Source organism: Centruroides sculpturatus, unplaced genomic scaffold (assembly GCF_000671375.1).
Source record: "Centruroides sculpturatus isolate CEXI.00-Female unplaced genomic scaffold, Cexi_2.0 scaffold1441, whole genome shotgun sequence".
In the NCBI taxonomy this organism is placed as follows: Eukaryota; Metazoa; Arthropoda; class Arachnida; order Scorpiones; family Buthidae; genus Centruroides; species Centruroides sculpturatus.
The window spans coordinates 103,516-117,226 of record NW_019385545.1 but is presented as its reverse complement, the minus strand read 5'-3'; the positions used below and the strand labels follow the sequence as shown (position 1 = coordinate 117,226).

The 13,711-nt window shown below is 29.0% G+C and overlaps 1 long non-coding RNA gene across 2 annotated transcripts in view; it reads right to left on the bottom strand.

Moving 5' to 3' along the window:
• LOC111639984 overlaps positions 1 to 13,711 on the bottom strand; it is a 96,448-nt gene that overhangs the window by 69,745 nt on the left and 12,992 nt on the right. The window contains exons 2-4 of one of the 2 annotated variants that reach the window (XR_002759191.1): positions 8,011 to 8,162; positions 7,749 to 7,849; positions 7,286 to 7,479 (exon numbers count right to left, since the gene is read on the bottom strand). This is a non-coding gene — a long non-coding RNA (uncharacterized LOC111639984). The remainder of the gene's footprint in view (positions 1 to 7,285; positions 7,480 to 7,748; positions 7,850 to 8,010; positions 8,163 to 13,711) is intronic. The other variant, XR_002759190.1, reaches the window with a different exon arrangement.

The following is a 13,711-nucleotide window of genomic DNA, read 5'->3' as shown; positions in this document are numbered from 1 at the left end:
TACACCAAAAAATATTCTTGTATAAGGGATAAAAAAAAGTCAATACACGTCTAGACTATTTCTATAGGAATTTTTGTGGATGCTGGCTGCCATATTTATTTTGAACTTCCAAGTAAAGCGTGTAATGTGTGATAAAGCGTTAGTGAATTATCTTACAGGGCTTAAGATAATTAGAGTATTATACTATTCGTATTATTATATAAATATTAGATAATTAATGCACAATAAAGGAAGGAATAGAATTATAGGATAATAAATTCCAATTGATCGGCTTATTTGATCATTCTGGGAATCCTTTATTAGCAAGCTTTATAGATTATCATACATTAACATGTATAGTTATAATCTCAACATATATACATTATTGAGAATATTAGTTATGATAATATTTTCAGAAATTTTCCATAAGAAATGCCTATCCTATTGACTTTTTTTTTTATAATGACGCGAACTCTTGTAGGGTATTTCAATAATATAGAATTTCCCAAATTAAAGAGAAAATATTCATGTATACGAAATGAATTTTCGTTCAAGTTTGTTTACCCTTCGCCATTATAAATCGAATAAATATATCGAGAGAGTTTTAGTCCAATTACCTATTCATGAGATTTACAGAACAAGGGAAGTTGATTCCTTACGAACTCGTGTTTGGCCAAATTTCCAAACGTTTCAGACCGCAAGGATGGAAATTAGCTATGCAGCTGTTCTCAAAATGAAGGTTATATACATCTTTGATTGTTTTCCATACAATTAGCGTACGTAACTGCTTTAGATTTTCCTATGTATTTACATATCCCACTTGTTTATCATTTAAATAAGTCTTCTCACTTACTGTTAAATTTTAACTAAGTAAAAGGCTAAGTCTTTTTGCTTCGTCTTTCTAATAGACCGAATACAAATTGTGCAGTTTTCAAGTTAAAATTTTCTAAAATAGCTTTCTTTTTATCCTTTTCTTTTTGATCTGTTTCGGACTGCAGACAAAAAAAAAACGAGGACAAAATGGCGTAATCGACTTAGATCTTCCTGTCTGAGTTCAATCTGTGAAGATTCCATTTGAAATCTTTCAAGCATTCCTCTCACGATAAGCAGCTAACCATACCTTAATTCGAATAAGACTGGCAATAAAGATATACTCGATCTCAAAATGAAGATAAAAACCAATCGAAACTAAATAATTTTTACTTATTTATTTATTTTGCTTAAGTAGAAACGAATACATAAAACGAAATTTAAAATATTATAAAATTTTCCCGGTTTGTTTTGAAAAATACTAATCCCTCCTCCTCTACCAGGAATTATCAAATGCAAATTTTCAAATTTGCCTTGAGATATTTGTGATTAAAGTTAGATCTATACTTATGATAATTTTATTATTGTCTTCATAACTGTTGACTTTATTCTTAGCTTGTAAATACTTTTTAAAAATCGATATCAATAAGCGCTTTATTCTATTTGGGTAGAGAGACAGAACAGAAGAAGACCAGAGATAGAACATTTAAAAATATTATTGACTAATAGTAAAGGATTTCATTTAAATACTTAAATGCGTAATTAGCTTAGCTAAACGATTAAAAAAAAATTGTCATTACTTGTCATCGTTCTCGTATTTTGAAAACGCATTGACGTAATCGGCATTAAAAAGTGTTTAAAAGTAACATCAACGAATACATTTAAACGTTTATTGCGCTTTTACTATAATATGTTAGACAATTATCTAACTGAAAGGAAAAAATCTATTTAAAAACAACACAATCGTTTTATATTGGAGTCTATCAACCCAATAATAATAATCCTATCAAGTGGAGTTATTGCCATTGCTCACTAAATTAACCAATTATAGTTTGACTAATTATTTATCTATTTTCTAATTAATCGATTGTAATAAATGTCATAGGGGGTCTTCGTATTAATAAGTTATAACTTATACTGTTTTGTTGTAAGTTTATTCATTTTTACGCTCTTCTATTGATCCGGTACTGTACCGCGTTAACATCTTGAAAACATATAAGGATTTTTTAAATTTTATTTATGTTACTTTAAATTTTCGTTAAAAAGGAACTAAGGGAGAAATTTTTTGCAACGTGTTAAAGTGTATGTCAAAAAATTGAAAATATCATAAGAACTTGACGTAGGTTTCCACGGTTACAACACTTTCTACCCCCATCTTTCCTTTATATGTATTTATTCGAAAACTTTAATAAGTTTTAATCAAATATTTTATATATATATTATACATGGATACATGTAAACTCTTACAAATTCAATAGTAAACAATAAAAAAAAAACTAGATATTAAGTTTAAAATAATATATAATTTTAAATCAAAAAATAGTGGAAAACACACGTTTCAATATATGGTCAAATAAATTCTGTTTAAAATTTTGATAAAAATGATTGTTGAATAACATAAAGTATATATAAAAAGGTTATATTTTACTGACATTTGCAATTAAATGAGATTTTCTATCTGTCATTCTCATACAACGATGTCAGCTGCACTTGAAATGCATTGTCAGTGTTACACAGTCAGAAACAATGTGATATCAAAAGGTAATATAAAACGACAATTTATATATATATAAACAAAACATTTTTACTTCCTTCAACATTTCTAAACCCCTTTCGGCTCTTTTAAAATATCTTAATTTTAACTAAAAATAGTCCTTAAAAAATAGTACAAAAAAATTCTTTTTAAAAATAATTAATTCCTCAAAGTTCCTTTAAAAATCCTTTTAAATAATCTCCAATTTCTTTAAAAATCCTTAAAAATCCTCAATTCCTTAAAATTCATTTTAAAAAATATCCCTAAAAATTCTATAATAATTTAAATAATAGATAGGTCACAGAATTCATTACGTAATAAAAGTATTTGAATTATAAACTAACTAATAAAAAATTTAAAGAATTATAATTATATTATGTTAACCTTCTAATAAATTAAACTAATAAAGTTGGAGTGGCCATCATGTATAAATGTGTTAAAGCAACTCCGATTGGTAGTACGGTTTAGACGTTAAAATCATTATATATTAATGAATAAAACGGTAAAACGAATTTAATAATTAAACGATTACATATGATATCACAGATGAAAAATAAATAAAATATCAACGCGGCTATTTATAAATATATCATTGGCTACAAAATAAAGATATATATATATATATAAAGTCCTAATGAGAATTCCATTACGGATGACGTCACGAATAAAGCCGTATCAAAAGAAATATAAGAAGAGGAATAAAATCAAAAATATTCCTTCGCTTCTCAGCTTGTATTGATGCAGGAGATGCCAACATATATAAGGGGTCTAGAGTATAAGAATTCGAAAAAGAGAAACAGAAAGATCATTCTGCTGCAACAAATGACTTTTCTCTTGCAGTATCTTTGCTTTCATTCCATCTTCCTGCTTGCCACGAGAGGGGATGGATCGTTATGGCATCTACAGTACGAAGTCCACTATAGCGACCTCATACGTCATCGGTCTTATACGTTTTCTATCCCCTCTTGGTTTCCTGATTCCGGTCAAACTATCCACAGCTACTTATTGATCTATACAATATACGTTTTTAATGACTTCCATCTATATAAATAAGTTCTATTTACGTATCTTTCCCTTTCATCGCTAGAGAATTGTAATATGAAAAGAATAAAAATATACCTTTTTTTAAAAAAAAAAGATGAAAATAAAATTTAATTAAAATCGAAATCTAAATTGTATTTCCGCTTCGTTGGACGAGTTTTAATTATATTCTACGTATGATTGGTTCGTTTAAATAATAATGCACGTCCGATTGGACGTATTTCATCGACGTGTGACGTTATTACCCACCAATAATATGGTTATGAAATCGATTACAAAAGACGAATCGTCTACTAACTCTTCGTCTTCCATTGGATGATTTGAAATATGATTTCACGTTCGATTGGTAGTTTTATTACTCAATCTCTACGTCATTTTAAATTTTCACCAATCGTTCTAATTAAAAACTTTACAAGTGTACTAAAAAACTATCCAATTAGCAATTTGTTTATTCGATCGATCCGAGTCTAATGCAAAAATAAAAAAGAAAGATGAAACAAGTAAAAGGAAACATTTTTTTTTTTAAATGGAAAAATTATATATAAACTTTTAAAAAATTTAACTTAAATTAAAATTATAAAATATTCAAATTAAATTTCTAAAATTATCACAATTATGCAAATAAATTTATTTTAATTTAATTTTTTTTTACCTTCTTTTTAAAATTAAAAATTAATTTCGATCACGTGAGATGGACTTTTTTTTTACCTTAAATTTCTGTTTTTTAAACGTTTAAAATTGCAAAAAAATTTTCTATATTATAAATTACGATCCGGTAATAAAAATGTGTGAAGAAATTAAGGATTTTTCGTATTTTTTTAGGACTTTTTTCCCCAACTTATTTCTAGTTGTAATTCAATGAATCTTACTTAGAAACCACCAAAGGCTGTTGAAATATAAGACGTTCACGGCTTGTTAAATTTTATTTCGAAAGACATTAAAATTTGACAGCATCGCTAATGTTAAGCTATTCAGCAACAGCTGTAAAATTATTTTTAAAAGAAATAATATCTTAAATGCTTTTATTATTATTATTATTATTATTATTATTTCGATAGGATTCGAAATCGTTTATAAATTTCTAAAATCATTTTTCATTCGTTCGTTTTTACTTCAAAAAATTGCTATTTAAATAAAAATTGATACTAAAGATTACTTTTTTTATTTTTTTCTTCTTCCTCCCTCTCTTAAATCTTTGCTAACTGTTAAGCAAAAATTAGTAGTAATAAATATTTTGCTAAATTTTTAAGGAAAATTAATAAGGTTAGTGGAAAATTTTACATTTTTTTCTTATAAAAATTTTTTTTTGATAGGGTGTTTAAAGCTTTAAAGAAATAATACAACACAGATTTAAATGAAAAAAATAATAATAATAATATTATTATTATTTATATTATTTATTTACAGTAAAACCTGCGTAAACGGGAATCACACTGTATTCAATATTTTTTCCGGCTTAGCAGGTTTTCGTTTTAAACAGGTTTTTTAACAGAAAATTCCTCCGTTCCGAAGAATTTTTTTCCGTTTTAAACAGGTTTTACTGTATTTATAGTAAAATAAATTGATTTATTTTCTATAAATGTAATTATTTTTAATGCAATTATTATTATTTAAAAATATCAAATAATTTTTGTATATAAATTTTTGTATTAATATTTTTTATAATTTGTATAATTTAATACCATATTTAAAAAATTTATATACATATTATTTTATACTTAATTTTATAACAGAGATGATCAAAAATTAATTTAATAATAAATTACTATTAAAAATTCTTGCCTATAAATTTAAAATCAATGCTTAAACGGATGCTTATTCTTAAGCTGAATATAGTAAAAAGTGTTTAAAATTTAAATCACTTTTATTTGAATATTTTAGGATTTTATCTTAGAATTAATTTACATTACGTTTTAGAATTAGTTACGCTTATAAATCTGTGAAAATTTGAACTTAATGTAAAGAAAGTGTAAATTAAAATTAAGTTTAATTAAAGAAGATTTTTGTAAAACTTAATTAAAATGAATTTGAGTTTCTCTTGTTTAAGTTGATGTTGAGAGAAAATTTCGTTTTCATTTTAAAAGGTAAAGTTAATTTTAAATGAGATAATTTATTTTTATTTAGTAGAATTTTGCTTCATAGAAACGTAAATTTTAACCTTTTATATTGCGAAAAATTCACTCAAAAAATGCATTTTACGTTTATAAAAGAACAAATATATATATATATGTTTTATATTTTTATGCATAGAAATTTAGGATGAGGACTTTTTCAAACAAAGAATTTGTGTTTAAGAAAAAAAAAATGTAAAAAAATAAAGGAAAAGTGAGATTTATAAAGCTAAAATGAGAAAATTTAATTTGTTTGGAAGGAATTTATAACTACATAAAAAGAAATTCAGATTTATGTTTAAAATAATTTAAAATTGCATCGGATAAAATTTAAAAAAATACACTTAAACAGAATATTGCTATAATTCCAGTAAGACCAGAAACTAATTAAAGCGAATTTAGTCCATTCAAAAAGGATCTTAATATACATTTTTTTTAAAAAAATAAAATAAGATTAGGAATTTTAAAAAATAAAAACGACGAAAAGATAATTACAGAACGAGGAGTAGAGAACAAAAACGTTGGAATTATATGTTAAAAAAATACATATAAAAATAAAAATATGATTTACAGTGGAACGGAATCAATGATTTTATTGACATAAATCATTACACACGACTTCTACACGAAAAAGGTTTTAAAAGTAGAAATGGTGCAATAATTTACATTTAATCCATCGATTGAAACAATTTGGATTTTGTATTATTCTCGAGCAACATACATCAGGTATTAGATACAGGGTCATATATGAGTGGAGGGCGGCAATGAGGAAAAAAGAAGTGAAAATAATCAATACTGGAGTCCAGCATTAATACGCCTAAGTAAGGCTGCATGTGTCCGCACCTGCCACTATAAATCAATACTCTCTCAGGTGAACATGAGTGAGAAAGACTGGCTTCACTAACTACCTGATTACAGCAGTTTTAACTCTGCTTTCTTCTCCATATTCATACGCAGATATCAGCTTGTACATGATTATCGATTAAAATCGCTGGTTTACATTAATAACTTAGAAATTTTAAAGAGGTTTATCTTACACGCAAATTGTTAAAATTGATTTTAAAGACGAGCATACTGTGCTCGGAATATCCTAAAACATAAAACGAGGGCGTATCGCGTGTAGAATAAAGATGCTAGCCTTGTAAAATATGTGATAACGATACTGATCCTGGAAACAGAGAGATTTGTTGGTATCAATGTAGAAAATTTTTCTGGAAGGGGTCAACTTTGGTGAGGATAATATTCAAAAATACAAAGGGGAGAAGGTAAAAATGTTACTGATAAAGCGTGTTAAGCATATTTGCAACTAAGCGTAACGTTTTCTAAAAGTTGGTTACGCTTTGTTAAATAAAAATTACTTTTATGTAGACTTAGATTTTACTTAAATTACGACGAATCGCTCTTTAATTTATGAGTTATGATATAAGAGCAGAACGCGAATATGACATATCGAGTTTAATATATATTCAAAGAGCCAGATACACGTTAGTTAGCACGAATGTTTTCGTAACAGAAGCACACGATATTGAATTATTAGCACTATTGTAAGGCTAGGGAGCCAATTAAAAATTAAAAATGTAGGAAAACCAACCTGATACACCTGCGTGATTTTCACTCGGAAAACACCAAAAAGTAAAGCGCTCTCATTGATTTCCAACGAAGTATTAATAAAAGTATACGTCACATACGTAGGAGTCGGAGGAGGATACGCGAGCATTCGATTCTCAACTCATGCGTGTCACGTGACACTTTGTCAGCCATAAACATCAACACAGCCCGCTTCACCTAATAAGATATTTATGAATTATACTCGGATGATAAAACATTGATAAGTCTATTTATAAACAAAGTAGAGGTACACGCCACGAGTCGACACTAACTACCGCCAGAAGACGAAGAAAATTTAAAAAAAAAAAAAAAAAAGACAGAAATACGTTCGTAGCAATAGAGAATTCTACTTTAATTAATTCTACCTCATTTTTATTCTACACAAAAGTAAAAATTTCAGTTTAGAAAAAAAAATCCAGTTAATATCTGTCAAAAGTTCCGCTTACACGCTGTTTGTGCCTGTGAATAGTTTCTAGTCAGACTGTTACTTTACAATAGACTTCGTTAGCAGGACTTCAAAAGAACTCGAAAGAATTGATCGAACACTCTTAACGAAAAAATAAAAAAATAGGGAAATATATATATATATATATATAAAACTACTCAAAAATATTTTATAAATATTTTAAAAAATGCCACACGATATCATTAAAAATAATTACAAATAAAAGAAAAAAAAAGATATATATATATACATAGTAAGCTTACCAATTCATCTGCTAGTAGATTGCCTATTAAAATTTTATATGCGGATATATATATATATTTATATAGATTGCTTATAGGTGTATAGAGCAGAAACTATCGGTCCATCTAGGCCCACAATTTAGTTAACGTCGAGCTCGACTTTTTTCTTGTCGCTGGAAATAAGGTTTCCAAAAATAAGTGAACATCATCTAGTTGGTTACCTTGGCAACGGTATAAAAATTTAAAACCAGTCAGATCGACCTGTATAATTTACGGCGTACTATCTTATGTATAGGATAGGTAGAAGTCTGCGACCCTACAACTAGTCCTCGTCGACCGCCAGCGCTCGGCGCCTCGTCAAAATGCTGTAAAACTATAGTTTTTCTCAGCTTTACTGCCAATCAATAGCAAATGTCCTTTACGTCATCTTTTCAAGATTTTCTTTTTTTTCTTCTTCTTCTTCTTTCTCTCTCTCTCTCTCTCTTCTCTTTCCCTTGCCTCTTTCTCTTCTTTGTTTTTTTTTTAAGAGAGGGAGGGGGAAAAAAAGGTTTCTTTCTTTACTCATTATTTGTTGTCTTGTTTTATTTACGAATACACCTTCTGTTCCGTCATTTATTTTCTATAATCTACATTAGTTTAAATACGTTTTTTTCCAATTTTCACTTCGTTTTTTTTCTCTATTTTTAAGTTAAACATAAGAAATTTAGGCCGTAAATTATACGTAAGATTATAAATTAATTTAAATAAATAAAATAGATTTAATTTAACTATAAGTTATATATATATATATATAAGATAAATGGCGAACGTCTTAAGATGTTCTAGACCAAAATCTGATTGGGTTTTCTAGGTTAAATCTCTAGATCTAGATCTTCGGATGATAGACAGAAATGAAAAGACCAAAGTCGCTTCTTCTTCTTCTTTTTCTATTACACATCTAGATCTAGAGATTTTTAATAGAAATCCACATCTAGCATCCACATCTAATGATCTAGATTTGGAGATTATTGAGAGATCAAAGCTCGTACGATTGTAGTTTATTTATTATAAAGTTGCCATCATTAACGTTGATTATGCATATATTGTATCATCTGTATTCCCAGTTTAAATTTAAGAAAAAAAATCGAATTTAAAACGATTTTTCAGTAAATGACGAAAGACAAAATATAAAATATTCAAAAGAAAGAAAGAAGGAATGTAAAAAAAAAAATCATTAAAAATTTAAGGATAAAAGGATAAAGTAAAATTACACGACACACGAAATAGAAAACATGAGAGGAATGATTTACAGTCGGAAATAACTGATGACGGTCGTAGACAGTTACATTTAAGGATATCCAGCGACAGTTAAGCTGAAATGACAGATGGCAGCGGACTTTGGTCTCTACGTAATCTCACCAGCGACTGTTCATGTTCGAGAGAAGAGCTTAACTCCGGCAAATGTCAGGATCATGGAAGTTGCACGTTCCCTGGGGTATGCCATTTAATTGTCTGCTTATGTGTGTCATCTCCCACTTCAACACGTTACTCAAGTTCAGATAGCGCTTCTGTCTTTTATGCTCTAAATCAAAACAGATCGTGCGATTATCAACAGGCCCCGGGCCTAGTCTCAAAACAAGAGTAGAGAATTTGACTACTTCTTTTCGTCCCTCCTTTTTTTTTTTTTTGACGTTTCGCTAAGTAACGTTATCATGTCGTATTTCGTTATGTAGAGGTATATATTTACTCCCATTTTTTCGTTATTTTACATATATAAGAATGGATGAGGGAGGAGGGAAAAGGAGGAGAAAAAAAATCCTCGTCGGTGGCATATTGAAATCGCTCGATTCGACTGAAATATGGTGTAATAAAGTTATAAAATCCAGGAAAAAACTACGTTTTCAGTCATTTTTCTACTGAAATATGGTTGAAATCTGTCGTTTTCGAGTGATAATTTTGGTTCGAGTTTCAATGGTAATGCCGAAATTAGTAGTTATTTTTTATCTGAAAAATGATCGACTGGAAGCTATACAAATTTCCTTCTAAGATCGAGTACGCGTCATCGACACGATACGAATAGGAATTAGAAAGGGGGGAGAGAATAAAAAAAAACTAAAAAATTCTGCGATTCTGAACAAAGGGAAAATAGCCCCTTCCCCTTTACACCCCTAGGCAGGATCTTTGATCCCAAGTAAAGGAATGGGAGCTATTCGGTCGACCGACTGGCGCCCAATCATATCCAATCGTATCCTTGGTTGCCTGCTTAGTGATGTAAGGGGTGGGTAGAAGTCTCACGAAAGCTGCCACATAAAGTCAATCACGTGATGCGGTGAAGGAGGAGTTACGAAATTACGTCACAAGTGGTACGACTACCTGTTTTACGGGACGAGATTGGCCCCACACCCTAATGTTCTTCTAGATGATTGTTCTCCAGGAATTTTAGTACAATGAACTCGATACTGTATAAGGCTACGTGGCTGCCTATAGGCTGAGCCTAAATTAAATACTTTACCCTAATTGGCTAATAGGCTTTTTTAGCCTTTGGCCACTCCGGATGAATTTTAACGTTGTTTTTTAAGATTAAAAAATCAGCATTCTTAGTTTAAAAAAAAACAATCGGTGGGAAGTAAAGGAATTTTAAATTTTTTAAAATTTTTATTGAGTTTTTTTTTTTAATTCGCCTTGCATATTTAAGAAATGGGATTAATTTGTGGGCGAGAAACGAGCGTCACAGTTGTTAAAGTGTAAAATTATTATTATTATTATTATTATATTAATAATAGCATCATTAACTCGTAAATCTTTCTGTTTAAATGAATTTTTATAGAATTATACTAGATTTTTGAATTTTTATTTATTTTTTTTCCATCCTAAACTTAGTCGTCTTGGCATTTCGAAATTTCAGCTAATGCTAACGACAAGTTTAATGACCGGATGAAAAATGATTTGCGGCTTCTAGGATTCTCGATTTTCTTGCTTTTTTTCCCCCTTTCTACAAAACAGCAATAAAAATATCCCTCAACGTATTCGTGACTGTTTTTTTAAAAAAATTTCAATTCGTGACGCTCCAAATATATATTTAAACCGCTTAAAAATTCTCGTGACGCAATGATAATATTCTTTAAAGGTGACAGAAATCTTTCGAATCGTGACGTGACGAGATACTTTCTTACTTATATGTACTATACATAATATATTTATTTATTTATTTTTTAAATTTTACTTTCTTCAACGAAGTGGAAAATTCGCTTTTAAACAATAACCTTGCTAGGAAAGCGAGCGTGACTTAGCATCGTCGCAACGTGACATAACCTACAACTACCCCTTTTTTTTCTATAGTAGAAAGTTCCTGCCACGTTAAACAAAAATAGTAAAAATTTACGAAAAAAAATAAAATAAAATAAATTTATACCTTGTTTAAAGCATTATTATTGTATATCAAGAAGTGATAATGTGAAAAAAAAAGAGAAGGAAAAAAAAAATGGTGAGGAAAGTTAAGAGAGGAGAGGGTTGACAGATATTTCCAAATATCTAGAAACCTTTACTGACGTAACGTCATTTACAAAATCTAGCCTCTTGCAGGACAGTAGCTAACAAGCATCTCGCATCGCCTACCATATCAACAAGATCTTTTATTACATAGAGTGTAAATCCCAACCGACGTGTAGGGGAGGCATCAGCACGTCACCATGGCAACAAAGTCACTCAATCAGATACGTATCAAGAAGGATGGTGAATAACAACGCTCAGCACTCGCTATATAACACGCTGAACTGTAAGAATTTTTTCTTCTACCCCCTTTCAATTCAACCCGGCTATCTTTTCGCTGTATCTACTATTCCCATGTTTTAAACCCCCCTCCAAAATATATAAACTCAGCTAAAGGGTAGGATTAAGTCTGATTAGATTTGAGAAATTTTATTGCTGTCCTATGCACGCTGCGAATCTTAGAATTTACATGAAAAATAATACAAAAAAAATTTTAAATTTAAGCGCAAATTTTTCTAATTTTATATTTACAATTATTCTAAAATACTTGGTCTAAGTAATTAAAATAATAAAAGTTAAAACATATATTTAACATGGAAGATCTTACCAAAATTTTTATTTTATTTTTTCTGAATAATTTTAATATAATTTAATTTTAATTATGATAATTATTAATATAAATGAGTACTTTTTTAAATTTTTATAAGTGTGCTACGTGGTTCCATCTAGTGGCAATGATAATAACTATAATTAAAAATATATAAGTGACCCAGGTCAAATATGCACATTTTGTTATTTTTCGTTACATCTTCTAGAAGTTTTGATGTGTAAATATATATATATTTACCGCAGAAAAACAAATAGAGGTAGAAACCGTCTAGATATTGCTGTAGTGACTTCGTGTTTGATCGGTGAGACAGATAGAGACGGAAGCAGAAAATTTGCATATATACCTAGCGTGTTTCGAGCGTCAGCACAAACAGATGTGTTTGCCCACTTCACCATTCCTCCATTATGTGCATCAGATCTTTCTCTCTCTTCGTCTCTTTTCCCAAAGGAGATGTACCTATAGTTGCAGATACTGCGGCTTCTTCTATATAGTCTACTCCGTTCTTTCTTCCCTTTTTTTTTCAAATAAACCGTGTTATACCTCTCTACATTTTCTCTTCTCTTTGTGAAAAGAAAAATGTAACTAAAAAATAAACTATTTATTTATTTATTTATTCAAAATAACCGTTCGCACTTTAATCAAAAAGATTTTCTTCCCCTTTAAAAAAGTCGTATACAAAATGGGGGAGGGGAGAAATATTACGCCGCTTCTATACGAATTTGCTGGTTCCTACGCCAAGTTTTATGATATTTGTAATTTAAAATTGTAATTTTAGAATATTTTAACTATCAATTTATATAAAAATGTCGGTTTTGCTAAGCTCAAATCGTTTTTTTTAAAACAAGTTTTACGTCCCTTCCTCGCTCCGATATTGTTTCGTCTTTAGAAATTCTGAGTTTATAAGTTATTGATAAATTTACAATTGTAGAAATTCCCAGTCAATTTAGGCCCTATATAGAATAAACATTGGCCCAAAATTTACATAATTCTTAAATCCTTTCGACTAAAAAACGCTCTTTCTTAATGCTATTTACGTGCTCATCCCTCCTTTCTTTCTAGCTATTTTATTCAATCTCTTACAATCTTCATTTTCTAGAACGATGTAGGCGCGATATTTGCAAACATAAATCATCAGAAATTATATTTATATACATATCTAACATTTGAATAAGCTTATCTCTTTCGGTTTAACGAATTTTAACCTCTTTAAAATCGATTTTTCCAACCATTTTTCTCTCTGTTATTTTATCGTATAAGAGAGAGAAGGGGGAGAAGGATACATTTAAATCGGTGTCTATACCAGTTTTAAACATTATAAACTTATTATTATTATTTAGAATATTGTTAAATTTCTCTTTTAATATCGTACAAAATCATTCCCTGTTCAATTATGAAAGTTTACTTAACTAATTTACTTTGACACAGATTGCGTACATTTTAAGAAAAATACCTCTTAAGCGGCTTATTTTATCAATGTTATTGTCTTTAATGTTGCATTAATTAACTTTCGCTTGTGTATTTTCAGTAAATAGGGTCTTTACATACTTTCGAAGTTGGATTTTTATCAATTTTTTTCTTTTTTCTCCTCTTCTCTCCAAGAAAAATTCGAGATTAATAAACTAATGGTTTGACCGGTTAAGATTA